The 27,946-nt window shown below is 51.8% G+C and overlaps 3 long non-coding RNA genes and 1 other non-coding gene across 6 annotated transcripts in view; 2 read left to right on the top strand and 2 right to left on the bottom strand.

Annotated features, from left to right (window-relative positions):
• Positions 1–637: 637 nt before the first annotated feature.
• Positions 638–11,937, bottom strand: LOC109680029 (uncharacterized). 2 transcript variants are annotated; one of them, XR_012446079.1, is made up of 3 exons: positions 11,840–11,937; positions 10,494–10,588; positions 638–5,131 (listed from the first exon to the last, which is right to left on the bottom strand). It is a non-coding gene; the product is annotated as an uncharacterized lncRNA (long non-coding RNA). The 2 variants fall into 2 exon arrangements; XR_012446080.1 differs by having other exon boundaries at positions 10,516–10,588.
• LOC141421519 (uncharacterized) lies at positions 5,022–14,908 on the top strand. The gene is made up of 3 exons (XR_012446083.1): positions 5,022–5,149; positions 12,862–12,957; positions 13,781–14,908. It is a non-coding gene; the product is annotated as an uncharacterized lncRNA (long non-coding RNA).
• An 8,666-nt stretch (positions 14,909–23,574) lies between these two features.
• The window catches only part of LOC141421518 (uncharacterized), a 76,350-nt gene continuing 71,978 nt past the window's right edge, over positions 23,575–27,946 (top strand). For both annotated transcript variants that reach the window (XR_012446081.1, XR_012446082.1), the window contains exons 1-2: positions 23,575–23,730; positions 24,628–24,838. This is a non-coding gene — a long non-coding RNA (uncharacterized lncRNA). The remainder of the gene's footprint in view (positions 23,731–24,627; positions 24,839–27,946) is intronic.
• Positions 26,469–26,540, bottom strand: Trnav-aac (transfer RNA valine (anticodon AAC)). The gene has a single exon. It is a non-coding gene; the product is annotated as a tRNA-Val (tRNA).

Here is a 27,946-nt window from a genome sequence, read left to right as displayed (position 1 = left end):
CCCATTCCCTTGAAGCTGACATCTTGCTTTCTCATCCTTTCTTCTCAGAGCTCACTATCACACTTGGCTGCCTTCCCGCCTTCTTTCCCTCCCCTCCTCTATGTCCTTCCCCCTTCTTCTCCATTTCCTCCCTCCTCCTTCCCTCCTATTTCTCCTTCCTCTTTTCCATCTCCCCCACCTGTTCACTCTCTCCTTTCCTCTCTCTTTCTCTAGCCTCTTCACTTATAGGAGACACTTCAAGTCCCCGAACACACAAAACCAGGTCAAGATCATCCATCAAGTCCTTATCAACCCTGGTCAGGGAGGCTGGGGTCTAGAGAACAAGGTCAGAGTCTAGTCAGTCCTGATCAGCACCTGGAAAGCTCTCCCCAACTCCCCTGGGGATTATTGTGCTGGGTTACCTGCTTCCCACAAACACCCTCTTAGTTGCCAGCTCCTGCTGCCTGGGCTCCTAGGAAACCAGGTAATGGCTGAGTCCCTGACCTTCCCTGCTCACTCTGCCCTGGTGCAGGGAATCAAGATGAGAAAGCAAGAAAGAAATCAGAAGCAATAATAACCTGCTTTGAACTGGAAGGAAAATGACTGGGGGAGGGATTGTATGAAGTACACATTGTACCAGAAAAAATCATGGCTTTGAAACCAGACAGACTGAGTTTGAATCTTGACCCTGTGTTTATAGCCAATGACCTTGGCAAGGCTGTATGCTCGCTGCACCTCAGTGTCCACCTCTGTAAAATAGAGGTATAAAACATGCACCAGCTGATGCACGGATGACATGTGCAGGAATTTCAGGTGCTCAGGGTTCTTGAGCCTGCTCTGAGAATGAAAGCACAGACAGACTCTAATAGCAGAGGTCGGAAAGATTTTATTTGTAGCGAATTTATTTGTAGAAAAGAGAAGAGAAAGACTGCATATTGGGGAATGCAGGGGGACCCAGAAACCAGTGATCCCATGGGTCCGGGTGGGGAGTGGGATTTTTTTTTGTATTGCCTGAGGGCGGAGGTGCCTTTCAGATGCAGACGGGCGTTCCCTAGGGAGGAGAGGTGTCTCCTTGACCACTTATCACCTTTTGGGACCTCCTGCAGTCTGTCCTTCACACCCATGCAAGGCAATGGTGAAGATGAAATACATGAAGGCATGAGAGGTTCTTGGCACATGGTAGCTTCTCCCAGCACCAGCTCTTCCCTGGGGAAAGGAAGGCTTCTTAGAGGACATGGGGCGTCCTCAGAGAGTGGAAGAATGGATGATAATGTAATAATAATCCGCCTCCTCCTACTTTTGTTGACACCAGGCTAAACTCAGCACTTCGAATATGTTGTCCCATCTAATCCCAGGCAACTCTAGGTGGCAGGTTTTTTCCCTACCTCAGTCCTTTTTCGTGGAAGAAGCACTTGAGGTTCAGAAAGGCTAGACAATTTGCCCCAAGTCTCATGGCAAAGTGGAGAAGCAACATTCTTTATTCCTCTGCTGTCACTTGGGGTGACACTTGGGGTGGGGGTCAGGAACATAGGCATAACCCAGGAGCAGCTCCTAAACCAGGCTTGTGCATGCTGGGGACAGTGAGAGCCTGGGGGATGGGGAGATGGGGAGTGATGGGGAGTTGTCCTGAGGCCATGGCAAACTTGGCTCTCATCTCCCGTGAGCCTCAGCCCCTGACCACCCAGCCAGAATTCTAGCTGTGGAACCACTAGGGTGGAGTCTGGTTTCAGTCTCTTGGAGCCCCAATCCTTTCTACCCCATCCCCCACCTACCCGTAATCCAGATAATCCCAGAGTTTCTGTCCCTCTGGTTTTTTGCCACCCTGTGTTATGTAACAGGGATAATCACTCCTTCTCTGAGGGGCCAGGCCAGGCCAGGCCTTTGAGGTTATTGCCTGAGATTACAAAAGAGGCTGGGGAGAGAGGCCTGGGGCAGTGGGACCATTGGAGGCTGTATCTTGTGGGACAGAAGGGTGGTGAGATCCACCCCCCAAAACAGTTTCCGGTGGAGATAGGTGAGCTGGAAGGATTTAACAGGTGTAGCTGCCCTCCTCCCTAGCCCGGCCCCCACAACTAGCCATCTCAGATTACACCAGGCATTGCTTTCAAATGGAACTCCTCAGTTTCCATGGCAACTCAACCACGTGGTTGCTGCTTTACAAGCTGAGAGGGGGGTGGGGGTGGCGAAGGGCAGTGACTAGAGGCGCAGAGCTCCTAGGAGGTGAGGTCTGTGTAATGCTGCCCCTTCACCCCTCCTGTCTTTCACCTTCACCTACAGGCCTCCAGCAGAGGTCACACAGAGCCCTGAAGAAATGGAGCCAGAGCTCCAGGACAAAGAAGTAGCTAGGTCTCTTTTGGCTCCAAGATGTACCTCTGATCTGCAACAATGTGTGCCACTATCATGGGTCCTGGGCAAGGTCCCAGCAGGCATCTCTGAGCTCCTCCAAGGAAGGCCAGGGGAGGTCCTGGACAGGAAACACACTGTGGGCTGTATCCCATCTTCCTTCTTGGATGCGGAGGGAGGGCTGGGATTCTTGCTCACCCGCTTTCTAGCTCTGTGACCTCAGACAAGGGGCCTAACCTCTCAGTATTGCATCCTCATCTTCGCAATGGGAAGAGGTACAAAAGAGAAGAAAACAAGTTGACATTTGGGAAAGAAAATAAACATGTGAAGGAGATAGAAGCAGAGATGCCCTGGTGAGACTTGAGGGCACTCAGCCCACCCTCCTGTCTGTTTAGGCCGTGCTGCACAGAACTCTGCCAGTCAGAAGCCCTCGTGCTGAAAAGATTTTTTTTTAAGCCTTCACCTTTTTTTCCTAATTGATCTTGACTGATCTTCCCCAACTTGGCCAACACCAAGAGTCTCTCCTGACCACATCTTTAGTCTAAACCCAGTGTCCCATAAATGCTCTCTGCCACCCTGGGCTCCAGCTGATGTTTTAGGCCAGCCTCACCCTGGCCTCTGGCTTCTCTTCCTTCCCAGTGCTTACACACTGGCTCACAAAGGATAAACCCCCACACAACCAGCGTGGTCCTTCCTTTCAAGGGTCCCTGGATTTCCCTGTGTTGGTTTTTCCTGTCCCAGGACCCCATGTGAGGCTCTACCCATCTGTCAATGGGGGTGGTGGTGGTGGGGTGATCTAAGGCCCCCCACAGATCTGAAACACTGACTCTGCAAATCTCACAGCTATAGAGGCCCTGGCCCACAGCCTCTCCCAGCCTCTTCTCTTTTTTGACCACACTCACAAGCAGTGCCCCTGAGTCCTACAGGGGTGGCTTTCATTATTTTTGGTTTAGTTTTATCAAAGAGTTTTTGTTTGTTTTTTTTTTTTTTTTTGTCAAAAATTGTGTCTCCCCTGAGACAGTGCAGCCTCTGAGCAGGCTCCCCTTGTTTCCATGGTGACAGCAGCTGGCTCACATGTGTGGTTGCTATGGAAACCAGGCTGGTTCTCCCCTCCTTCTCCTCTCTCACTTTTTCCTTCCTTCCTCAGCTACCTCCTCCTTCTTCACAACATTTGGGGTGCAAGGAAAGGGCTATTGGAGGTTCCAAATACCACGGGAGCAAGCCAGGTTCTGGCTGCTGGTTGGGTAGAAACCACGAGGCTAGATGTTTCTCTCAGCCCAGCAGGTGCTTCTGCAGGGCCCCTTCTTTCTAGCCACTGGGATAAGGACTTAATGATAGAAGATATGGGACACAAACAGCCTGGAGCCCCTAGACAAGGGCTCAAGCAAATCCTGCCTCTGTTGAGGATGGGGGCCAGGTCCTAGCTTAAAGCTGACCTGGATGTGAGCCTCCTTTCCCATGATGCACTGTACCTTTCCAACCAAAGCAGAAATGTGCACAAGAAGAAGTAGGATTCTCAAGAGAAAATCAATGGCAATAGAGATGGAGAGGGGAGAGCTGCATAGCCAGAAAGCTGTAGCTCAGTTGTCATAGGTGTTAGCAATTATGTAGACTTTTTCCCACTGACATGGAGGCACCAAAAGGGTAGAAACCCTGTCTTCTTGTCACAGATAAATCCTCAGCATCTGCCAGAAGAGTAAACAAGGAGAGAGAGAATAATAAACAATGCTGACAGTGATTGTTTTGGGGTGATGATTTTTTCGTTGCGGCACTGGGGCTTGAACCCAAGGTCTACACCTTGAGCCATGCCACCAGTCCTTTTTTGTGACGGGGTTTTTTCCAGATAGGAGCTCATGAACTATTTGCCTAGGCTGGCTTCGAACCTCGGTCCTCCTGATCTCTGCCTCCTGCGTAGCTAGGATTGCAGATGTGAGTCCCTGGTGCCTGGCTTGGGTGATGATTTTTAATGTAGCCCTTTTGTTTCTTTACTTCAGTGGATATGTATTAAATATATAAAAAGAACAAGCAGGACTGGAGGCATGGCTCAAACAGGAAAACAACTGTTTTGCAAGCTTGACGCTCTGGGTTCAAACCCCAGTCCCACCAAAAAAAAAAAAAGAAGAAGAAGAAGAAGCAACATGTTCATTTGTTTGATCTTAAAGGAAAAGGGGAAGAGAAATTGGAAGTGGCCAAAGTCCAGAAAACCACCACCTCTTCTCATTAAATGCCAAAGCAGGTGGCATGATTCTTTGATCAGTCTGTCATGTCACATGCTGGGGTCCAGAGAGGTGAACTGACTTGCCCACTGTCACACAGCAGTTAGAATGAAAGAGGAGTCAAGGCTCTTAAATCAGAACACGAGAGAAATGCAGCACTCATCTCAAATAAGGGCAGACCAAGAGCAAGACCCTGGCATATGCCATACATTGATGTTGACAGTGGTGTTAGCAGGGCTCAAGAACTCAGACCAGCAGCCCCGGCAGGCTGCTCTCCTCCATGCTTCAGCCCAATGGCATCCTCTTCCCCCTTCCCCCACCACTCATCCTGTCTTCCAGGCCTCAGATGAGAGTTTGACTCATTGTGAGAAAATGCAGTGGCCCACGATGCCTTTGGAGATGTCTGAAAGCTGCTATTGGGCAGACAGTGCCAAAGGGGAAAGTTCCAGCAGAGTCAACTGTGAGGTGGGGCCAGCAGAAGCACTCTCAAGGTCAAAGAAGACGTCACGCAGATCCTTGTCCTCAGCCAAGGGCAGCCTTCTCTGTTTCCTTCCCCCAGCTGCAGTCAACACAAAGGGAATGTACCTGGGCATCTGAGGAAATCAGAGCAGGTAAGAGCCAGGCCAAAGTCAAGCTTACTTGGTTGTGGGAGTGAAGGGTCCCACGAGGTCCTCCTAATGCTCCTATCAACCCTTCCCCCATCTGATGGACAGACTGACAGACTGCAGGGGAGGTAAGGGCTGGCCCTGGCTCACCCACCTCCAGCCAGTAAATCCTGTGAAACAGAGAGGGAGAGAAACACAGAGAAAAAGGGGAGAGGCCCAGGAGGGAAGGAGAAGACAAGGAAATCCAATAGTTCCTGGCCACTAGGCTGAAGGGTTTGCCTGGTTCCTCTGCATTCCTCAGCCTTGAGGCCACCTAACTAGACAATGATTGACTAAAGGTGCGGGATGAGGGACAGGGGAGGCCAGAGAGGGGCAGGGGGATCTAGGAGATTTGGGGATGGGGTGTTGCATTCTGTGCTTAGTAACAAAAATAAAGCTGAAAGGTAGGTTTGTATTTTTAAGGTCACAAAAACCTTCACAGTAAGAAAACTACTATATTCATCACAAGATTCTGATTGCCAGGGTACTATGCACAGTCTGAGCCAGGGCCCTGCAGCAAGGTTGCCTGTCTCTGCACCAAAGTGAGTAAGAATACCACTGGCCAACCACCCAGCTTCTCTCCCCTACAGTGGAGTAGAACTAAGGGTCAGGTGGTCTGGCACTGGGTAAAGAGTTATATCCACTCTAACATAGGAGAGAACTCTCTTCTACAACAACTCTTATGAAAGATTCCTCCAGCCTCTGCTTGAATGCCTCCTATGATAGGGAGCTCACCACCTTACAGGTTTCCAAATTCTGGGTCTCAATTCCTTCCTGCAAATACTTGTGCTACCTTTTACATTTAAAAAAGAATTTGTGCTCCCCCTTCCATTATCTCTTCAGAGACTATCAATGACAACTAGCATTGGGTGTCTCTGACATCCATGAGCTCTAAGCAGGTTCTCCTGATTTTAGCAAAACCTTAAGAACTCCTTGCCTTCCCTTCCCCACCTTCAAAACCACTGCTTTGCTCTAGGCCTTTTCTGTGAGCCTCAGCTCCATGTAGGATGCAGTGTGCTGGTGGTTCTATTCTTGCTATCTACATTCTCCTTTATTCTTGCCCTTGCTTTAGTGCCCTTCCTCCAGCTTTGAACTCGTCCTTCTCCATCTAAGCTCATCTGCCGGCTCGGCTTGGCTGTGATGATCCACTTGCTTGTCAAGCTCGTCCCTTCTCCTTCTGCCAAGATCTTCCATGACCACACTGTCAGAATGTCATTCTCAAGAGCCTGTCACACCAGCTTGCTTCCATCTTCATGGCCCACTGCAGGACTGTGCCCTCCTTTTCTCTGTGCATTTTGGTTGTTACCTGACCAAGTCAAGAAGGCTCCCAACCCTCCCTCCAAGTCCCTGCACTCTGAGTCCCCCGTTCTTTGAAGTGGGGAGAGTGGATGAGTTTCCTAGGGCTGCCGTAACAAACTATCACCCACTCAGTGGCTTAAAACCACCAACACTTATCCTCTCACAGTTCTGGAGGCCTGAGAGTCTGAGATCAAGGTGTTGGCAGGGTCACACACTCTCAGAAGGCTCTAGGGAGGGACCTTTCCACACCTCTTCCTAGCTTCTGATATTTACAGGCAACCTTTGGCATTGTTGGCTTCAAGCTGCATCCCTCAACCCCTGCCTTCCTCTTCACAGGGCCTTTCCTGTATGTCTATGCCTGTGTCCAGGTTTCCTTCTTCATAGAAGGACATCTGTCTTTGAACTTAGGGCCCACCCTAATCCAGTGTGGCCTCATTTGAGGTTGATTTCATCTGTAAAGACCCTGTTTCCAAATACGGTCACTTTCACAGATTCCAAGTGGACAGGAAATGCAAGGGGCGGGGGGTTTTATTTTATTTGAAACTCCCTCACCCTCATCTTTGATTTCTCCCTCTCCCTTACCCCCATGACCTAGGATGCATTCAAGTTAGCCTGACTGCCCCTCCTTGACATCCTGTCATTTTGACCCCTCACCATCTAGACACCAGAGCCTTTGCATTTAGTGCAAATTCTGGGGCCAGAAGGAGTCCTGGTTTCCTTGCTTAGATGGAAAGACTGGAGAATGTTATTTCCCTTCTCTGGGCCTCAATGGCCTGAGCTGCAAAGTGGGATAACAATAGGACCTGCTTTATAGGGCTGATGAGATGACTAAGTGAATTATTCCTAAAAGCAGTGAAGAACAATGCTGGGTGCACAAGTATGGGAGTGAGGATGTTATCTGCATCATTTCAGGCCTCCATCACCTCTAGCAGAGACTCCTAGCCAGTTGCTTGCCCCAATACCCAGCACTCCAATCCATCTTCCAAACACAGACGTCACCATGTTTCTCCGTGCTGTCAAAATGTGTCCCAAAGCACATGAGTCTTTGCAGTAGAGCACATGGGCCTTTGGTAGGGTAGTCCTTGCCTGCTTACAGCCTCACCTCATTGCTTGTTATTCTGTGTGTGCAGGAGCACACACATATGGATGCCCACGCTGTAGGTACACACATGTACAAGTACACACATGCAAGTGTACATGTATGCCATTGTGCATTCATGCAGGTACACACATGTGTAAGTGTACACATGTGGGTGCACACTCACAGAGGTGCACCTGCACACATACACACAATCCTCAAGTCTCACTGAACAAACCACATCATTTGGGAAACCCCCAGATCTCCTGCCCATTGGCCCTTCCACAACTGCTACTCTCTCTGGGACTTTCCTGTGTCTGGGACCCCACAGACCTTTCCTACCTGGATGTCCGCCACTTCTCCCTGGGGATCCAGTGAGGCCCTGCCATCTCTAAGACACTAACCACCACTCCCAATCTTCAAGCCTTTGCCCCTCCAGTGGGGAGCTACTCCAAGACCAGGACCATGTCCTTTTCTGTACATCTCAAGACATCCTGTCTCTGGAGCACAGTACATGTGGGAAGGAATGAAGCATGTGTGAATAAATGATATTTATTCTCTAGACTCTAGACCCTGCAGACAATCCTGTGGCTTGAATTCCCCTATTTCCAATTGGACTTGATACCTGCCTGTCTTCACCAGGGCACTTGGGATCCTCTGCCAGGCCTCAGAGTCCCTTCCCAGCACCCCTGCTGTACTGAGTCTTTTTCTGCCTTCTTGGCCTCTTCAAACAGCCTCATCTTGCCCTGATCCCCAGTCTCTGCTGTTTTCTTTCTTTCCTAAGTTGGGATGCTCATAGGCTGTCTCTCTGGGATGCTGTTTGCACCCGTAATTGGATTATATGTGTGCACATGCTGTTTGGGGGTGCATTTGAGAAAATCTTCTCAGTACACACTTGTGGGGAGTTGTTCTCCAGCAGAACAGCCTCAAGGCTGGGAGGCAGCAAAGAGCCAGTAAGCACTCACCCCTCAGGAAATTGTCACCAGCCCCCTGAGAGCTGGTGCTCAACCCTCACCATCCCACCACCTGGGGCAACACCCAGGGCACCTCTCAGGGCTTGCCAGGGGCACCTGCACCCCTTGGGGCTCATTGCTGGCAGAGAAGGAGGAGTTGACAGGAGGAAGCCTCTCTCCTGGAGTATCACCATGAGAAAGGCTCCCCCTGGGCAGCTCAAAGGCCCAGCTGCAGACAGAGAGAGAGAAGGCCTTTGCATGCCCTGGGCTCAGGAGCCAATGTCCCCTCCTGGCAGAGAGGCTGCACTGGGTGACAAAATTACCATAGCCAAGGGCTCAGCTGGAAGGACTTTGTTATAATCAGTATTCCTCCCCTGGGCCCTTTTTTCTGGTGGCTGAGGAAAGCAGGACCACCTGTCTGCCTGCACTCACAGAGCCCAACTCTCAACAAGACCCAGCCGCACAGTCCTGACCTGACTCCTATCTGCCAGCTGGGGTCTCACAGAACCTCACGTTCACCATCCTTAGCTCCAGAGCTCCCAGTGCTTCTTCTGGATGGAAGGTACCCTCCTACCCAGCACCGTTCTTTGACATCCCTTTCTCCCCACTCCCCTTAATAATATCATTAAGAGTGGTCACTTCCACCTTCTGAAGTCCTCTTGTACTGTCTCCTCCTGCTGGGCCTCTGCCACACCAGCCTCTTGCACCGACTACTCCGAAGGCCCCTTAACTTGCCCTGCATTTCCTCTCTCCAAATCACAATAGGAGTACAAGGTCTGAAAGCCGATGCCAACTGGAAACTCAGGGTTTGTTGATCTTCCCTGGCAATACAATAATAGCATCTGTGGTTCGCTCACACTGAAGTCAGGTCTTGTCTTTCCATGGATTCTTATGGAGCTCAGGAAAAAACATGGGGATGTAACTTTGAGGGCTTCTGTCAGCACACACTCTCTTGCCTCCTAGGGGCAAGACACCCCTGTCTGTCTGTGTGTGTTGGGGGTGGGGGAGGCAGAGCTTTCCAGCCAGGCCTACTCTAAATCCTCTGTATAGGATTTACTTGCTTTTAACTCTTAAGCAATCCCCAGCCCCCTTTTACAGTTTTCACCCAATTCCAAGCTCCTAACCCTCATTCCCACATCTCTGGAAGCCCCACTTGTCCTCCCTGAGGAAGTCCATCTCCATCCTCCTGCCCCCAGCTTACAGGGTCATCACCTCTGTACGAGTGTCAGGTCCTGCTGCTATCACCCTAGCAGTGGACAGCCAGGCCTACCACAAGGCCTGGTGATTCTGCCCAGCTGTGTGCCCAGGGCTATTGCAGATGCCACATAGAGGAAGATGCCAGGACCTGGGCCTAACAGAAAGACTGCAAGTCCTCAGCCCAGTGTCCCAAGGGCAGCCCTGAGTTCTCTCTGCTGCTCCAACCCCCAGCCTCCCTCCATTCTGTATTCAAGGCCTGTTCACTGCTTTGATGAAACAGTAACCATTTTCTCGCTGCCCTGTGCTTCTGTCTGCATTATTCATGGGCTCCTCTCTCTGCTGCCAACAAGCACAGGCAGATCTGATGCCCCATTCAGAGAGGGAAAAAGTAAGAGGCCATAGTGAATGGTGTCCCCTCCCTGTCCCCCCAACCAGCCCTTTCTCTCCTGCCCTTTTCTTAAGTCTAGAGTGTTAAGAAGGTCTGTGATGCTCCCACACCTCTTGGGGTCACTGGGGCCCTTTGCTCATTTGCTGCTTCTCACCCAGCCCCACTGCCTGTTCCACAGGCCTGGCACTAGACAGGGTTCTGGAGAGCTGAGAGATGATCTTGGAAAAGCCTCTTCCAAGAGTGGATCCCAGTTTTCTCCCACCCTGCTCTGTCCAGCCCCCAATTCACAGCTTCGTTTGCCTCATAAGTAAGGCAGGTCTCCCAGGACCACGAGATCTGGGCATGACCTCTGGGTCATGTTCCTGGCCCCGTCATCCTGCTTTCTTCTTTCCCCACCTCAGGGCTGGTGACAGATCACCTTGGGCAGTCTGCAATGCTGGACCATGTTTGTTCCCATCCCTGGCCTTTCACCTGTAGGCCAGTTGCTTCTCCTGTGGTCAAGAAAGGAAGATAGGCTGAGACATTCACAGTGGGTGGATGCCAACCCTGCTCTCCTTTTACCTCCTAGTGTGATCTATGGCCTGCTCTCTTGACCAATCTTCCCCAGCCCATCTCTGGGTTTGCCCCTATCTCCCAGCCAAGCCCCGGGGGTCCCATGCATATGTCACAGTCCCCTCCCTGCAGCAAGGAAATGGGAGAAGTGGGAGCTGAGGTGCCACTGCCTCTGAGGCTCCCCAGAGGCCTGCCTCAGCTTCCCTGTTGCACACATGCAGAAGATTCTAGATGGGGCCCAGCTGTGCTAGTGGGGGCAAGGGGTTATGATCATGGAGTCACTGTGCTCTGTGGTGACCCTAAACATCACACTCATTCTGTAAACAGCTCTTTGAGGTGGGCGTTATTTATCACCTCTTCCGGGATAAACAGCTCAGAAAAGTTAAATGTGACCAAGGTCACACAGCAAGTAGAAGACAAGGTTCCATTTCTCTAGCTGCAAATCATCCCTTAGAAACATCTCCTGGCAAGGGGGAGTGGGCCCCACCCTGTCCCCATCTTCCCTTACCACCTTCCCAAGAGCTGGGGCCTAGAGAATCCATGCCCAACTGCCTAGGGATGCTCTAGCTGGGTATGCAGCAGCTCTGTCTGCTAATCAGCAGCACTGGTATCCAGGCAACCAGCCTCCCAGGCTTCAGATAAGCAGAAACAGCTGGAGCTTCTGAGGCTGGGAGCCGCAGAGGGAGGGGGAGAAACCAGCCAGCCCATCTCCATGCAGCCTTATTTTGTCCCTGTTATTCTCACATAGAAGACCTCAGCCTGAACTAGGGAGCAGTTTGTCTTTGCCATGGCCTCAGGGGACAGGTTTCCAGGGCTCTACTCAGCCGTGAGCCTGAGTTAGGGGGAAGTGACAGGACAACTGCTAATCCTCTTTCTTGAGCAAGGTCAAGGGCCCTGGGTCACTTGATAGACAGCAGTAGCTGAGGTTGACCTTTCAGGGCCTCCAAGCCAGCCTTGAGTATAGCTTCACTCAGCCCACTCCACACCCCAAAAGGGCAGGAGAAGAGGGATGCAACTAACAGCACTGTCAGACCAGCTAGGTCTGGCTCAGTCCCAGCTCTGCTGTTACAGGCTTGGCTGTGTCTTTCTGGGCCTTGGCTTCCTCCCCTGTAAAATGGAGGCAATGCCCACCCCAAAGGCTAGAGTTGGGAAATAGGGGAAGAAGGCAGGTAGCAGGGCTGGCTGGGTACCTGGCATTGCAGTTGCTGCTGCAGTGTCTTCCTCCCTCCTTCATTTTGGGCCTGCTCTGCAGGGCCTGGACATTGTTCCCACACAGGATCTTGTTCTCCCTGGGCTATTTCTGTCTCCTGTTCTAAAGGTCAGTGCCTTTCTCGGGATACAGCAGCTGCCACCTCTTGTCCATCTCTAGGTGGCCTCAGGGGATAGTGGTTATCCCCACGGCTTTCCTCATGGCCCTACCTCTACCCAGGGCGGACCCAGGCATGCCCACCTGCTCTGGTACAGGGCCCCCTGCCCCAGGGCTGCCTCTGAGCCTGGAACATGAGCAGTTTTGGACTGATACACTGGCCACATCAGTGGCCAGAATATCCCTGCTATCCCTTCAACAGTAGGATGACCAAGGTGAACGCTGGCTGCCTCAGTCTCTTCCCAGTTTCCATCTCCAGGCAAGGCCAGGCCCTCCATGAGGACGGATGAGCTTAAAGAACAGAATGGGAAAGGACAACATGTCCACCCAGGCAGGAAGTCACAACAGGGAATGTCAGTTACACTCATCACCTGTCCAGCTATAGTGGTCCACCCCCTATCAGTGGCCTTGAGGTCTGGGGTCTGTGACTGGGAGTTGGCAGGAGGTGATTACAGTGCACTAAAGGAGTCCCTTATAGCCAGCATTAGTGCAGAACTGTACCCCATATGTGAGGTGGGAGGAAGAGAAGAAGGTGACACTCACTGTCACCAAAGCCCAGAGCAGAACTTTCTTTGGTCTGGCAGTGACTAAAGCAGAGCCCAAAAGAAAAGACCCCAGAACACTCATGACAGTGAGCACAGGCACCCTGGCAGATGTGGCTGCATAGGCTGACCCTACAGAGCAGCTTCTTCTCCTGCAGCCTCCAAAAGTTCCCTCAGACAGAAGGGACTCCAGTCGTTCCCATTTTACAGAGGAAAAAACCAAGGCAGAAGGTCACTAAATCAAGCTCCGGAGATCATGCCCATTCTCTGTCCCCAGATCAGCTGCTCCTGTTATTCATTTCAGCCCAGGAGTTCCTTCAAGAGACTGGCAGTATGTCCTGACCCAGGGACAAAGGGTGGAGGGCCATCCCTCCTGCCCAGCCTACAGGAGGAAGGAAAGGTGAGAAGAACGGCAGGCCACCTAAGGCCGGGGCTGGGGACAGTGGACAATAACCCCTCGAGGGCTGAGGTTTCTCCAACTCTCTCCATTTCCCCAGCTTAAATGTAGAAAGGAGGAAAAGGCAGCCTCCAGGTTGGGGTGGGGGTTGGGATGGAAAGAGAGAGGGAGCAGCTCCCACCACTTCCAAAGCCCAGCCCTGTCTCCCCCCATTCTTCCCCACTCCACCCATCTCTGCTGCAGATGCAGAATTTCCAGAGGGAAACAAAGACTCAAAAGCATGATAAACAGAAGTGAAGGGGGCTTGGGAGGAGCATTCCAGAGCTAAAAATACCAGGGTCAGCTGGCTGGAGAGCAGGGGCCCCAGCCCTTCCCATCCCCCCCACAAAGACACCCAGCCATTCCCCTCCTTCTCCCAGCTCTCAGCTGGGCCCCAATCTGAGAAGTCTGGGAGGTGATCTGCAATGAACACACTCAATGTCCCCCCAACCACCACAGTTAGGGAAGATGGGGAGCCCACCTCAGTTAGCCCCTCTCCTCCACGGCACCTTGACTTGACGCTCCAGCCGGCCCCCAGTAGTTTTACAAAATGTATGTTTCCAGTCCTTTCAGCAAAGGCAGGGAGCCTTGAGACCAAGACCCTGCCCTCCCCGACCTGTAAGCAATTCTGCTCCTTTGGATGGAGAGTAGGGAGGGCATGGGAGAAAAAGAACGTTCCAGGAGAAAACTCATTATGGAGTTACCTACTATGAGCTAAACTGTGCTAGACTGGTCCTGTCATCTCATTCTTACGGAATATACTTGCTATTCTATCCCCACCTTCCAGTTGTGAGCACCAAGGCTCAGATGCAAAGAAAGAACCAAAGTCATCAGAGGCAGCCCAAGCAGGAACAGTGTCCCTGTGACCTGGGGTTGCCTCCCAGGGGCAGAGTTGAGCTACAAGGCAGCTGCTTTGCTTGGAAGGATCCATTACAGCAGCTGAGACCAGTCCTGGAATGAAGCAGCCATCCTGCCAGAGTTCAGAGCCTTCTGGAAATGTTAACCAGTCCCACGCCCACAGCTTTTCCCTGAGGATCTCAAAGGCAGGGTTCTTTCCACTTGGTGGCAGTTGTTGGTCAGGTGAGCAGTGCTTGGATGCAGTGCTCCTCACACCTTGAGTGACCAGCCTTTGAGCAGAGATGTGCCAGGGGACCACACTGGTTCCAGTAGTCCGAGAGTTATGACACCAGGACACACTTTGCTGAAAATTCTGGAGGTCCTGGCTGGGCTCCGGCAGCATCAGCTGGGCCCCCACTGCGCCACCCATGCTGGGGTTTGCCCTTCGCTGGCTATGGCAAGAGGACTTGCTAAGACTGTGGAGCCCAGAGCCCAGGGCAGGCATGGGAGAGACTTAGCTGTCTTCAGCCTGCAGAGGGGTTTTTGTTGAGGGTAGGGCGGGGTACACAGAAAGTGCTGTTGCCGTGAGATGCAGGGAAAAGGGAGGTTCAGAATCACAGGATTCCACCTCCTTGTTGTCTGGCTCCTTGCCTGGAGATGCCTCAGTATCCTCCCAAACTCTGGTTGATTACACCTAATGACCAGAGACTCATCTCTGTGAGACTGGTCAGTGGCAAGCAGACCTTGATGACTCCTGTGGTGTGTGAGGCAAACGTGATAACCACTACACTACGGAAACAACTCCTGTGGTATGGAGCTGGAGTCTCCACCTTGCCCCTGTGCCTCCCACCACCCAGTTCTGCCCTCTGGACCACAAAGCCACCTCTCTTTCTGCAGAAAGTCCTCTCATGGGTCAAGGAATTTCTCAGATGGATCCAGGCAGTCTTTCAAACACTGGAATCGGGGACAGCATAGAAAGAATGAGGCAATTCAAAACCATCCCAAATGAATTGCTGATAACTGTGACTCAAGCTCAGCTCCCGTGACACTGTGCCTTAGACACCTGCGACCAAGGCGCTATTCACACCGGCTCTTTATTTAGCAGGAGCGGGAGGCTTACTGCCCAGTCTATGAGGGAAGCTCTCTTGGGTCCAGTAGACAAGGGGCTTTCTTTGGCAGTGTGGACATTGCATTGCTTATCAGGTTTGCTGGCTTCCTCCAGTCAGAAATCCAGGTTCATCCTACTCACCACATCCCAGCCTGTGACATGTCCTCTTGATCCCACCCCATCCAGGTCTCATTTCCACTCACTTTTCTCCATCCACTCTAACCTGTCTAAATCCCTGATCTCTCACCTCCTGCCTACTATCTACTTCTAGCTACCCACCTCACTTCCACTTCTCCTCCCACCCCACCCCACCCCACCCCCGCCTCCAAAAGGCCAGAGCATTATCACATCGTGTCATTAATACGAGCAACTCTTACAATGGTTGTCCAATGCACTTCCAATGAAAACCAGACTCCACCCGATGGGATATAAGGCCCTTCCACATCCAGCCCTGCCCACCTCCCTGCCCTCTGGCCTTGCAAGACCAGGCCAGGCAATTTCCTGCCTCCGGGCCTTTGCACTGGCTGCTCTCTTCCTGGACTGTCATTCCATTAGCGCTCATTCTCAACCTTCAGGGATCAGCTGCAATGACATCTTCTCTGTTACAGGCCCTTTTCTTTCATTGATATCACTTACAATGTAGTTATTCATTCACTCGTTCATTTATGCCATTGTCTGTCTATCACACTAAAATATGAACCACCTGAGAACAGGGACTCTGTTGTCTTGCCCCCTGGACATGCTGCATCCTGCACAGGGCCTGGCACCTATAGGCACACAGGGAGGATTTGCCAGACGATGAAGAGTACTCTTGCCCTTGTCCAGGCTACAGAAGGATTTGGGACCCCCTGGACTCCTTCAGAAGAGGAATGCATTTAAGGAAATGGCCTGTTCCAGGGGGTTACCTGTTCCCTCATTGCTTATTAATTCCTCTAGCAAAACCCGAGCACTTTCTAACAGCCTGTGACTGTTCCAGAGACTAAAATTTTAGGGGTGAACAATACTGACAAAGTCCCTGCTTTTGTAAGCATTGATGAGAAACAGGGGAACACACACAGGTGACAGGTGACAGTGAGAGATCTGCTAGAGAAGAAAGCCAGGAGGTCTAGGGCTTATGAACAAAAGGCAGGACTGAACACAGAGGGTAACCAAGCTCAAGGGGTATGTGTGGGGACACATGAGAGTCCGGTGGACATCTTAGTCTTAGCAGGGTGCATCCCAGGCTCCTGTTCATCCTGGAAGTTGATATGTAAGTATTTGGGTAGAGCACAGTTATCTCTTACTGGCTTCATACTCTTTCTTATCTCTCCTCATTTCACTTATTCAGTCATCAAACTTGCATATCCCTACACCTGGTCCAAGTCACTGTTGGCTCAGTGATGGGGAAGAAATGGGAAGGAGAAGAAAATGGGAAGAGAAATGGGATAAGGAAGTTCTCTCCTCAGGCTGGTTCAAATCTCCATTTTTTTATTTCAGGGGCATAGGCTCCACTTACCTGCTGTCCAGGTCAAAGCCCTGGGAGGTGTCCTGGCCTGGTGCCACTCATAATCCTTTCTTCTAACCACGCACCAGAAGTCACTTATACCTCTTCCATGCTCCCATCTCCTCCCATCTCCTGCCATCACCTTAGGTCCCCAGCCTCTCCGAGCCACGCATACCCACCCTCCATGGGTCCTCTGTAGGTACAGCCACCTTTATTTAACACACACAAACACTGGCCTTATAGTTTCCCACTCAAGACCTCTGAGACTGTCCCTGCCTGTCTGGCTCTACGGCATGGCAGACTTTCCTCCCCTCTGGACCAGATGAAATGCCTGCTTCAGAGGCTCTGGTGGCACCTACATGTTTCCAATCTCCCTGTTCCCTGTTTCTTCCCCCCACACCACCTTCTTACCCCCAGCAAAGAGCAGCAAGGTGCCTAGGACACAGTGTCACTGCCTGGTGACACACTGGGCCAACACAACCCATCAGATTTTTCCTCCTTATTGAGCTGGGTAACTATGTGGTGGCAGACAAGGCCCCATGACAGAGCCAGCTAGCGCCAGGACCCAGGCACAGCTGGGGTTGCCATGGAAACTGCTAGCAGCTCAGTGCCTCGCAGGGCCTGGCCTTTTCACTCTGCCCTTTTGGCAGGTTTCCTCAGCCACCCCGAAATCCATTCACCAGGCCAGCCAGGCCCTCTCCCTATCCCCTCCCTGCCCTTCTGTCCTCTTTGGCCAGCACTTCCTCCTCCACCTCTTCCTTCCTCTCCTCTTCCTCCCCTCTGCTCCTCCCAGCCCCCCTCTCTTCTGCAGCCTTTGCCAAAGCTCAGGGAGGGGCACTGGGCCAAGCAAGGACTGGATTTTCAATTCTAAGCCGATTTCCCCTCCACAGGCAGCAAGCCCTTTCATGCATTTTCCCCTATTATCATAAACGCAGGAACTTGCATTAGGATGAATGAGCAGAAACTCCTGCCTTTGTCAGAGCCTTGGCAGAACGCCAGCCACAGAATGACCTAAAACACTCAGAATTAAATGGAACTGGAGAGGGGGTGGAGACAGATCCCTGTCGGGTGAGAAACGGGAAGGGGGTGGCCCTTCATCGCTAATTATAATAATAGAGTATTCCCCATTGTGTCCAGGCACTGTGCTAAGCCCTTTGCACAGATTTTCATTAAATCCCACAGAACTGTGACATTCTATTCACTCCCTCCACCATTTTCATAGATGATGAAATGAGGATCAGAGATATCAAGGAACAAGTCCCAGATCACCCAGCAAATGAGCGATGGAATGGGTTTTAAATCTTTCAGACTGTTCTGTGTTTTTTTGTTTTGTTTTTCTCTTTTCTTTTACTGGTAGTTCTGGGATTTGAACTCGGGGCCTCACACTTGCTAGGCAGGTGCTCTACCACATGAGCCATGTCCCCAGTCCTGAATCTTTCAGACTCTGGATCCTGAACTACAGCTTCAAGGCCATCCTCCCAAGGGCTGGTTCATGGCTCCACAGCCAGTTCCCATTACCCAGACCCTCTGTCATCTCCTCCCTTACCCTACACTCCTGCCTCCCTTCAACATTGCTCCCTCTTGCCATCTTCAGTGCACTTTTGCAAACCAGACTTGCTGTCCCAAATGAGGTGTAGGAAGGAGAGCCCCATGCAGAGGCAAGAGGGGCCCCCACAACCAGCCAAGATGTGTTGATGCTACCTGGAGGGCAGAGACCCACATGTCACATGTTTGTCTTTTGTGCTACAGAGCTAGCGCCCAGGAAATGTTTATCAGGTGCAAACTTCTCCCTCTTCCACCTTTCCTAAACCTAAGGAACCTGACCTTTAAGGACTGTGGCATGGAGCTCTCTTGCTCTTTGGCTTTTGGTTGGATTCAGCCAATGGGATGAGGTGACAGGCAATCAGGGAGTGGGAGAACAAAGGGTTGTGGGGCGAGTATTGATTCCCTTCCTGTTTCCTTGATGGGCCAGGGTAAGCAGTGGCTGCTTTCTACCCCTAAAGCAGCTCCTGCAGCTCAGTTCAGCCTGGTTCTCCTGGGGTTGCCTCCCCTTGCCCTCAGGCTTACCCTTTTTCCTGTGAAGTCTGGTGTACTTCACCACTCCCTTTGGTTCTCCTTCCCTTGTCTACAACTTTGGAAATGTTGAAAGTCTCCTTCATTGCCCTAAATGCACAATCTTTGTTTCCTTCCAGGACACCAGCTCGTACTGTCTTTATTGGAGGTGGCAGGGAGATAGCAGTGAACAAAACAAACAAAATCTTTCCCGCCCTCTGGGAGCTGGGGGGGTGGAGTAAGGCAGACAGTAAACAAACAAATGAAAAATATACTGTGTCAGGAAGTGGTATGTGTTGTGTATGAATGAACCAGAAGAAAGAATCGATGAATCTAATCGTTTAGAGGTCATGATCAGACTTTAGAGGTGGGCTAGTGTCGGAACCCCTCACTTTACAAATGAAGGCAGGGAGGCCCAGAGGATGCTTAAGTTCACATGATGAATTACTGGTAAAAGCTGGGCTGGATTCCTGCTCTCCCTGGCTCTGCCACAGCCAGGGTAGGAAGGATACAGCTCAGCCTAGAAGTCAGGGAGGGTGGTGGATGCGGAAGCCTTTGAGTCCTTCTGGCTCTTTCCCTTTTTTAAGAACCATCTTCCAGAAGCAACCTTGAAGTTTACCAGAAGGCTCTGGCAGCTGCACAGAAAGGAAGGAGTCATCCAGTGGGAGCCTCTACCTTCTGGGAGCACCATGAGCCCTGGAGCTGCCAGGAGGCCTGGGGAACTAGGGTTACTGACGCTGCACAGTGATGGGAACTGGGGAGGGAGGACGGCTTGCACGGTGCCTGGTCCTTTGGGAAGGGTATTGTTCTTTTGTTGCTGATGAAGCCCCAACTCAGGGCTTGGTTGGAAACCTGCAATTGCCCTGGGTGACTGGGTCATGTGTTTCCCAAGCCCCAGGATTCAGTTCTTCCCATTGCATCCAGCCCTCCATCCTGGCATGCCCCCAATGCCCTCCTGGGAGGAGGGAACAGCACTAATCACAATCACGTATGGAGTCTGCTGTATGCCAAGCACAGTTCCCACCTTATCTCAGTGCATGACAGTCCTGTAGCTGTCCTGTGCAGGACCGTCTATTCCCACCACACAGAAGAGAGAGCAAGCTTGTGCAGGATCGTCTATTCCCACCACACAGAAGAGAGAGCAAGCTGGTGGGAACTGTGGACTTACACAGGCTGCAGAGCAGGAAGCTGCAGAGGGAAGACTCAAACCCAGACCTGGCAAAAAGGCAAGGCCTGGTTCTTTCTTTATGTGGCCTGCAGACCTGCTAGGGAGCTTCTTGGAACCTGCCAGACCACGCTCTTGATTGCCCCCAGAAAATGGGCTGCTGCCGGCCACACCCATCCCCTCCCCTTCCACAGCCCCTCAGTGTTGGCTGCCCAGCAATCTGGCCATGTGGCCCTGCAGCAGGCTCCTGGCCCAGTGGCCAGGCTGGGGTTGCCGTGGCAATGGCCTACCCTTGGAATGTCTCGTGGGCCCCACAAGCCACTGGAATGTCTCAGAAATACCACCCTTCAGGCCAGCATCCAAACCGCCTCTCCCAGACAGCCATTCTTATTGTGAGCAACAGGAAAATCCTTTCAGATCCTGTCCCGGTTTCCAGTTTGGAAAACAGATGGCCACCATTGCAAGGCTCGTCATACGCCCTCTTATTTCCTTTTTCCCTTCCATTCTGTTCTCTCTCTGTGTCCAATATCGTGCTGTGGTTACAAACTAAGAAGGAGCTGGAGCTCAAATTTCAGTTCTTCCACTTCATCCCAGTCTTCTGAACTTGGACTCCTCACTTGGGCCTCAACTTCTTCCTCCTTAAAGGGGTTGATAATAATTTCACCTGAATGCTTGGCTTTTTGTGCAGATGAATGATTCTTAATGAATCAGAATCAGTACTACCTTCTCAGCAAGCTGTCCCCACTTCTGCTTACACTGAAAAGCCAGTGGGCTCCAGTGGCCTCTCCCTCGTCCCATTTTTTGTTTGTCATATATTAAGCATTTTGCTTATTTTGATGACTGGCTGTCTTCCCTCTGCTAGAATGTAGGCTTCATAGGGACAGAGATTTTTAAATTTGTGGCTGTGACCTTGGTGTCTAAAGCAGGGCCTGCTGCATAGTGGTGTTTGAAAAATATTTGCTCACTAAAGGCTGAATGGGGCTGAGCCCAGGCTTGTGATTCTGGCCTCCCTCTGCCCCAGTCTTACCAGGTGGGTTCGGCACCTGGCATAGGACTCCTGGCCCATGGATATTGCTAGAGGTTGGCTGGTGTCTTTTTTTTTTTTTTTTTGGTGGTACTAGAATTTGAACTCAGCACCTCACACTTGCTAGGCAAGTGCTCTACCACTTGAACCACATACCCCCCTTTTTTGCTTTATTTTTCCGATAGAGTCTCACATTTTTGCCCAGGGCCTGCCTCAGCCCACTATTCCCCTACCTATGCCTATGTCAGCTGGGCTGACAGACACATCCAGCTTATTGATTGCAATGGGGTCTCATGAACTTTTTGTCTGTGCTGGCCTCCAACCAGGATCCTCCTGATCTCTGCCTCCTGAGTAGCTGGGATGACAGGTATGAAACACCACAGGGCTGGTGCTATTATCTTGTTCCTTTCACTTTCCTCCACCCACACCCATCCCCTGTGCCTCCAGCAACTCCACTGGGAAGTCCTGCTGTAATCCCACAGAGAGCAGCTGTGCTGGAAACAGCAGCTTGACCCAAGAGCAGCCACTCCAGCTTCTAACCCATTCCGCAGGGACAATCCCTAGCTGCCATGCTCTCCCTCCCCTGCTGTCACCCACGCAGGGAGATCAAGTCAGAACAGAAGTCTGGGAAAGGTGGCTTGAGGCCAACTTTTTGCTGTCCAGTCGGCCCACTATGTCCAGGGTTACGGCAGGAGGGAGCACAGGCCACAGAGCACGTTGAGCTAAGCAGGCAGATCAGGGCCAGGGCTGGGGCAAAGAGGTCCCTTCTTACACAAGATCTCTCCCAGGCAGTGGCAGGCCATGTCCTCCCCAAGGCTGCCTCCTCCATGGGCTACCTTCACCACCTGTTCTCCACTGAAGTGGGATCCACAGGTTACAAAGAGGAGGTGGGATCGAGGGGCAGAAAACTGGCTCCCAGGGGCCTCCCCCCCAACATTCCTCCAGCTAAGGATGTGTTCCAAAACACCATCATGACGATTATCGTACTGGGGCAGGACAGAGAAGACAGGAATTAAGAAACAAAAGCAAAAAAATATGTTCCAGACTCAGAGTCCACAAAGTCAGAGAGCCAAGACATAAACACTTTGTAGTTTCTCTATCTTGCCATTTTCTCTCACTGTTCCAGGAGGTCCACCTCCAAACAGCACAGTCCTGTTCAATCTCTGTCCACCAAGGAGGAAACTGAGTCATGCTGGCAGGACATGGAGTGGAAAACATGTTGGCACCTGATCATGGTGCTGCCAGCAGTCCATGATGCTCCTAAGGAAAGGAATTCTCCACTCCTGGATTCCCCAGCCCCCAGTGGGGCCAACTGTGTTAGGAGTAGGCATGGAGAGAAAGTGACCTCAGAGGAGTCAACAACCCTGCCAGGGAGGCTGTATTCATTCTTTTTCCAGAGAGTGAAGAGTTCACCTACAGACACAGAGCTAGCACGGAAAGAGCAGGGATTCTTAGCCAGATCTGTTTTCCTGGGCAGGAACAACCCCTACAGCCAAGATCTATGGGACCTGAACACAACCAGTCATATCCTCCCTACACACACACACACACACACACATAAGGTCCTGTCTCTCTCCTTGCCCGCATGGTCCTGAAGTGAGTGCTCCTTGCTCCTTTTTACGATCTCCCTCATCTGTGCACAAGAATTTAATGTGCCTGTGCATCCACTATGTCACAAAGAATAATCCAGGTGCTGAGGGCACAATAGGACCAAACAAAATCTTTGCTGTCAACAGCTTTTACTGAGGTCAGGTCCAGGGCCTCACGCCTGTATTCCCAGCTATTAAAGAGGCAAAGGTAAGAGGACCTAGGTCTGAAGCTGGCCCCAGGCAAAAGAAAAAAAGACATGACCCTATCTGGAAAAAATAACTAAAGCAAAAAGGGACAGGAGTATGGCTGAAGCGGTTGGGTGCCTGCCTAGCAAGTGCAAGGCCTTGAGTTCAAATCCCTCAAAAAATCTGGGGGGATATTGAGACTAAAAAAGAAGCAAATGAAATAAATATAATAATTCAAAGAGTGGTGAGTGCTGTGAAGGAAGTAAAACAGAACAACGGTGTGCAGAATAACACACCATTATAACGTGGTGTGCAGACAGGAGCTCAGGGAAGGTCTTGCAGAGGAGGTAACACTACTGTTAGACTTGAACAGCAACGCAAAGATGGAGGGAACAAGGCGGAGAGAAAAAGCACAGGTGAGAACAGAAGTAGGGTTTGGTGCCTGGATAGTCCTGGTTCTGCTCCGTGTCCTGGTGCCACTTCTACAGTCCTTCCTTTCCAGATCAATGCCCAAGGTGGGGTTGAATTTATTCCAAGTGCAGTTGGAAGTCAAGGGGGCGGGGGGAATGATGTGACCGATGTTTTGAAAAGATCTCTCAGTTTGCTCCATGAAGAGTACGTTAGAGGGCAAGAAGGACGACAACCAGGCCAGACCTCAGCCAAGCTCACTGTCCCCAGCTTACAGAGGTGGCAGCTTTTTAGGAAGGACCCCAAGGATCCCTAACTCCCAGAGTCATAGAGCCAGACCCCAGCATTAGCACTGAGCCCTCTCCTCCCATTTCCATTGTCTGTTCCACACTTTGGGCGGTGAGGGGGGGGAAGGGACACCACACGGCTCACGTCCCCCAACTGCGCTGGCCCCTCCCAGGCCTGGCCGCCGCAGCCCAGCGCCAGCCGGGGCCCACCCCGCCTCCCCGCAGGAAGCCGGCTGGCGGCGCCTGCTGCGTGACCTTGGGCTGCAAAGTCCGGCGTTTGCAAAGTCAAAGCGAGTCACTTCCTCCCGCGGGCCTCCCGGGCGGGCAGCCGGCCGCCGCGCCCTGCCCCCTCGCCGCTGGCCGGGCCGGCCTGGCGCGCACGCGCGCTGCATGCTAAGCGCTGCCCGCGCCCGCCGCCGCCCGGGGCGCATTTGTCACCGGCTGCTGACTCAGCACTTCTCGGAAGGTTTTTGCCTCCGCTTTGCAGGAGGAGGCCGGAAATGAGGCGGCTTCTCCTTCCCTTCGTGTGTGTGTGTGTGTGTGTGCGTGTGTGCGTGTGTCTGGCTGCATGTCTGATGAGTGTCGGTGTCAGTCACAGGTGTGTATTTGTGTCTGTGTGTTTTGTGTACCTCTATATAGGCTTTTCAGTGTGTGTATTTCTGTGTGCACCTGTCTTTGTATGTGTCTGTGGGTGTCTCTGTCAGCCACTGCCTGACACTGTTGCGGTATGTGTGTGTGTGTGAGAGAGAGCCCCAACACCCTGCAGGCTTTCCTCTCTCCTTCAGCCCCAGCGTCCTCCCCTCAGAGTTCACCTTGACTCCCCTGAGTGACCTTGAGTCTTCCCTCCTCCCTCCCCCCAGCCCTCAGCTCTCTCCCTGCCTCCAGGCCTCTGAACACAGGACCTCTGGGACTAAAAGCACAGGCTCTAACACCAGCTGTACCTAGGTTTCAGCCAGCAGTGACCTTGAACAAGACGCCTTTCCACGCCTTAGTTTCCTCACTTATAAGCAGAAATCCCATCTCCCTACAGGAGATCACCTCTTGATGGTCTGGCATAGCACACGCAGCACTGGCCTAGTGTCAGGCACACAGCCAGGCTCCAGTGAACAGCACTAATGAACAAAAGCACTGAGCGTGTTGTCTTGGCTGCTGGGGACTGGAGTGGGTTGGGAGCTGGTGGCCTGGATTGGGAGCCAGGCAGGAGCTGTTTGCATGACAGCTACTGGAGGACAGCAGAGTGGTGACCTGATTTAGTGCTGCCTTAGGCAGCCAGGGAGGAGAGGAAGTAACAGGTAATGAGCTGGGAAGCTTCCCTACCCCAGACACAGAGTTGCCCACCAGTGAGGCGCAGGACCGTGGCACACCATCCCCGCTCCCACCCCCAGAGCAGTCCTCATCCATTTTTTTTTTCACTTTTCTTAACAACTTGTGAAGAGATTCTTAGTATCTCCATGTTATGACTGGTAAACTGAGGTTCTGGCGTTTGTGTCCATAGCTCAAGGAGCTGACACATGGCAGAGAGACTCCTGGTATTCCAGCTGCCAGTCAAGTACTCCCTGATGTCCACACCAACAGCCCTCTTCCTGGGCTCGCACATAGGCACCAGCTCACCTTGGTGTGCCCTTCTCTGGGCAGGACCCTACACACCAGCTGTTACCATTCTCTCCCTAACACCAACTCCTGGAACAAGTTCTTCCCAAGGCCAGGTAAGCCCTGCTCTACTTGTTAAAGCCATTAGGGTTAGTCCCTAATGTCTCAGCCTGTGGGGTGGAGTCTCACTCCCATCTTTTTGCTGTGTTGAGTAGGGAAGAGATAGAAAACAGGTTGAGATACAGGCACAGAGTTTTCCCCTATTGGGGAAAAGGGGCCTGGGTCCCAAGCTTCAGAGCTGTAGGCTGGGCTTGGTAACCCCTAGCAACAAGGTACTGCCCTCATCTGGGCCACCTGTGATGACTTCAGCTTTGACTGGGAAGCCAATTGGGGGCAAACCAGAGATCCGGGCAGGTGGGGGTAGTGAAAGAGTGGAGGCCTGGAGTCCAAGAAACCTCCAGTACATGCCTCTGTTGGCAAACAAGCTGTATGGCCTTAGGCAGGTCACCACCCTTCTCTGACCCTGGGTTTCCACAGCTCTAAAATGAGGGAGGCTGCACTGGGGTTGTTGCCAGTTCACACTTTGTCCCATGCTATCGTCCTAGACCCTGGCTTGGTCTGTGCTACCAGATGCTACCTTTGACCTAGACATCAGGGGCAGATCTCCCACCAACCCCAAGCACCCTGTTCTCCCTGGGGAAACTAGCAGACAGCAGACCTATGTAGACAGAAGGAATCAGCTCAAGGGGCCCTGGTCCCAAGAAATGGGAGTTAGAAGGAGCCTGAAATAGAAGGGAGCTTGAAAGAGCTCTTTGGCTCCTAGGAAATTCCTACTTCCTATTCCTAAGACAGGCAGCTGGGTGCCCTGCTCAGTGCTGGCCTGTATTCACAAGTGAAGCCTGGAGTCGTTTCCGCTTTTGGGCTTGTGACTAGTAAAGAGAAAGGAGCACAGCATCTCGGCCTTCCTGACTCAGAGTTATCCCAGCATGGGTGGGACCACTGCAAAGCACACTTGCCCATTTCTGTCCAGACACGGTGGGCGGGGGGGGGGGGGGCAGGCAGTGGGTGGCTGCAGCCTGTCCTTACTTGGGGCTAAAAGGGCCAGCCACATAGTGACTCACCCACTTAACCCAGCCAGCTGAAACCCAGGCCCCACCTTCCCCTTCTCCTGCTACCCACAAGCCCCTCTCCACAGCACACTGGTCACACTGCCACTAAGGCAGAAAAGCACATCTGTAAAGACTGGTGATGACAACACAGAAATAAACATAGAGGGCCTTGTAATCATTTCACTCACCAACTCTGGAGCCACCTATCTCTGGGCTTCTGGTGTGTGGTTTTTATTTATCCCTTATTACTTAAGTTGCTTGAGTTGAATATTTTGTTCTTGCTAACAAAGCAGCCCTCCTGATAGGAACAGATATGACCCTCATGGCCTCCCTTCTAGGGCTATCACCTTAGCTCAGTCTGCCAAAACAATCCCCAGAAACTCTCCTAGAGGATCCTCAAGGAGCCCAGGGAGAAGGGGTAGAAGTTTGATGGGAGCAAGTGTGGTGACCTGAAGCAGGTGGTAGCTGTGAGGACTGTAGGTCTGGTGGAGGGTGTAGGAGAGAGGGCGTGGATCGAGGAACGCACCAATCAAATTGTGGCCCAACTGCAGCTCCAACAGAGCAGTGTTTTATCCTACCATGAGTTCAGAGCCATTTGTGGGTCACTCAGAATTATTTTTCTCTAGTTTTTTTTTTTTGGTAGTACTGGGGTTTGAATTCAGGGCCTCATGCTTGTTAGGCAGGTGCTCTACCACTGAGCCACTCCACCAGCCCTTTTTTGTGCTGGGTATTTTCAAGATAGGGTCTTGGGAACTCTTTGCCCAGGTTGGCTTCAAACCTTGATCCTCCTGATCTCGGCCTCCTGAGTAGTTAGGATTATAGGCATGGCCACCCAGAATTAGTTTTTAGAAAATAGAAATAGGGGCTCTGTGGAGCTCAGTGGTAGAGGTCTTGTTTAGTATGCACGAGACCCTGGGTTCAATCCCCAGCTCCAAAAAATAAAAAAGAAGAAAGAAGCTGGGCATGGTGGCATACGCCTGTAATCCCAGCACTTAGGAGGTGGGGGCAAGAGGATCAGGATCAGGAATACAGGCCAGCCTAGGCTACATAGTGAGACCCTGTGAAATGTACAAGGGCTGGGAGGACACTTAACCTAGCATGCACAAGGCCCTGATTTCTAAGATTCTCAGTACTGAAGAAAAAAAATATGTATACTGGAAAAACCTAAGTGTAGTTAGCTATGATAAAAAAGGAAGACCAAAATTTGCTCCTGCATACACAGATGTTCTTCTGAGCAATGGGCTGAGATGTGAAACAAGTTTCTTAGCATGAGTCATGATTTTAAGAGTTCGAAAGCCACTACTCTGGAAGAGGAGTGAAGGTCAAAGTGTGCTCTTAGTGTATGTGTATGTGTGTGTGTGTGTGGGGGGGGGGGGGATCTTCCAGCACCTCCAAGAGCGTCTGTGGGGAACAGTGGCCGCCAGGAAAATGTGTGCAGGTCCCTTTTGCCTCCTTCATTAGCAGGAAGGGAGGGACGGCAGCTTTTACCTAAGACCCCATCTCTGGAATGTTTTCACGGTTCCTCAGAACTTTTCCAAGGCAAGATGGTCAGAATCTTTGGATTGGACCTTCAAAGTGCCAGGCGCTGCCCTGTCCCCATTCCCAGTCATTGTGAAACCCTGGAGCGGTGGGGGGGCAGGGGAGCAGGAATGCCAGTTTGTTTACTCCTCCTAATTTACACTATGTGGCAGAACCTTGAATGTAGTGGGTGGGACAGAAAAAACTAGAAAGCTCAACTTCTGCCACCAGGGCCGGAAGCCCTGCTGTGGCCCCAGCCGCGGTTAGCCCGTTTGTCATTTTGCAAATCTGTTCAGCCCACCTCCGGTGAAAACTCCCAGTCTCACCCCAGGGGACAATGACTAACTACAAAAGGCATTTTTCTTTCTTTTCCCCAGGCTCACTCCCACCCCCAAGGCAGCCCCCATCCCAAAGCCACTGGCCTTGGCTCAGGAGCTCAGGAGAATAGGACAGGTCGAACTCTTGGCCTAGCTCTTCTCTGCAGACTCACTCTGGGGTTCTTTCCTCCCACTCGTCTTTACTTTCACTTTCTAGTCACTCTCAATTCTCAGTACAGAAGCTCAGTCAGAGCTTTGGCTGGCACAGGGGCTTTGCTGA

Source organism: Castor canadensis, chromosome 3, assembly GCF_047511655.1.
Source record: "Castor canadensis chromosome 3, mCasCan1.hap1v2, whole genome shotgun sequence".
Classification (NCBI taxonomy): Eukaryota; Metazoa; Chordata; class Mammalia; order Rodentia; family Castoridae; genus Castor; species Castor canadensis.
This window is presented reverse-complemented; position numbering and strand designations above follow the sequence as displayed.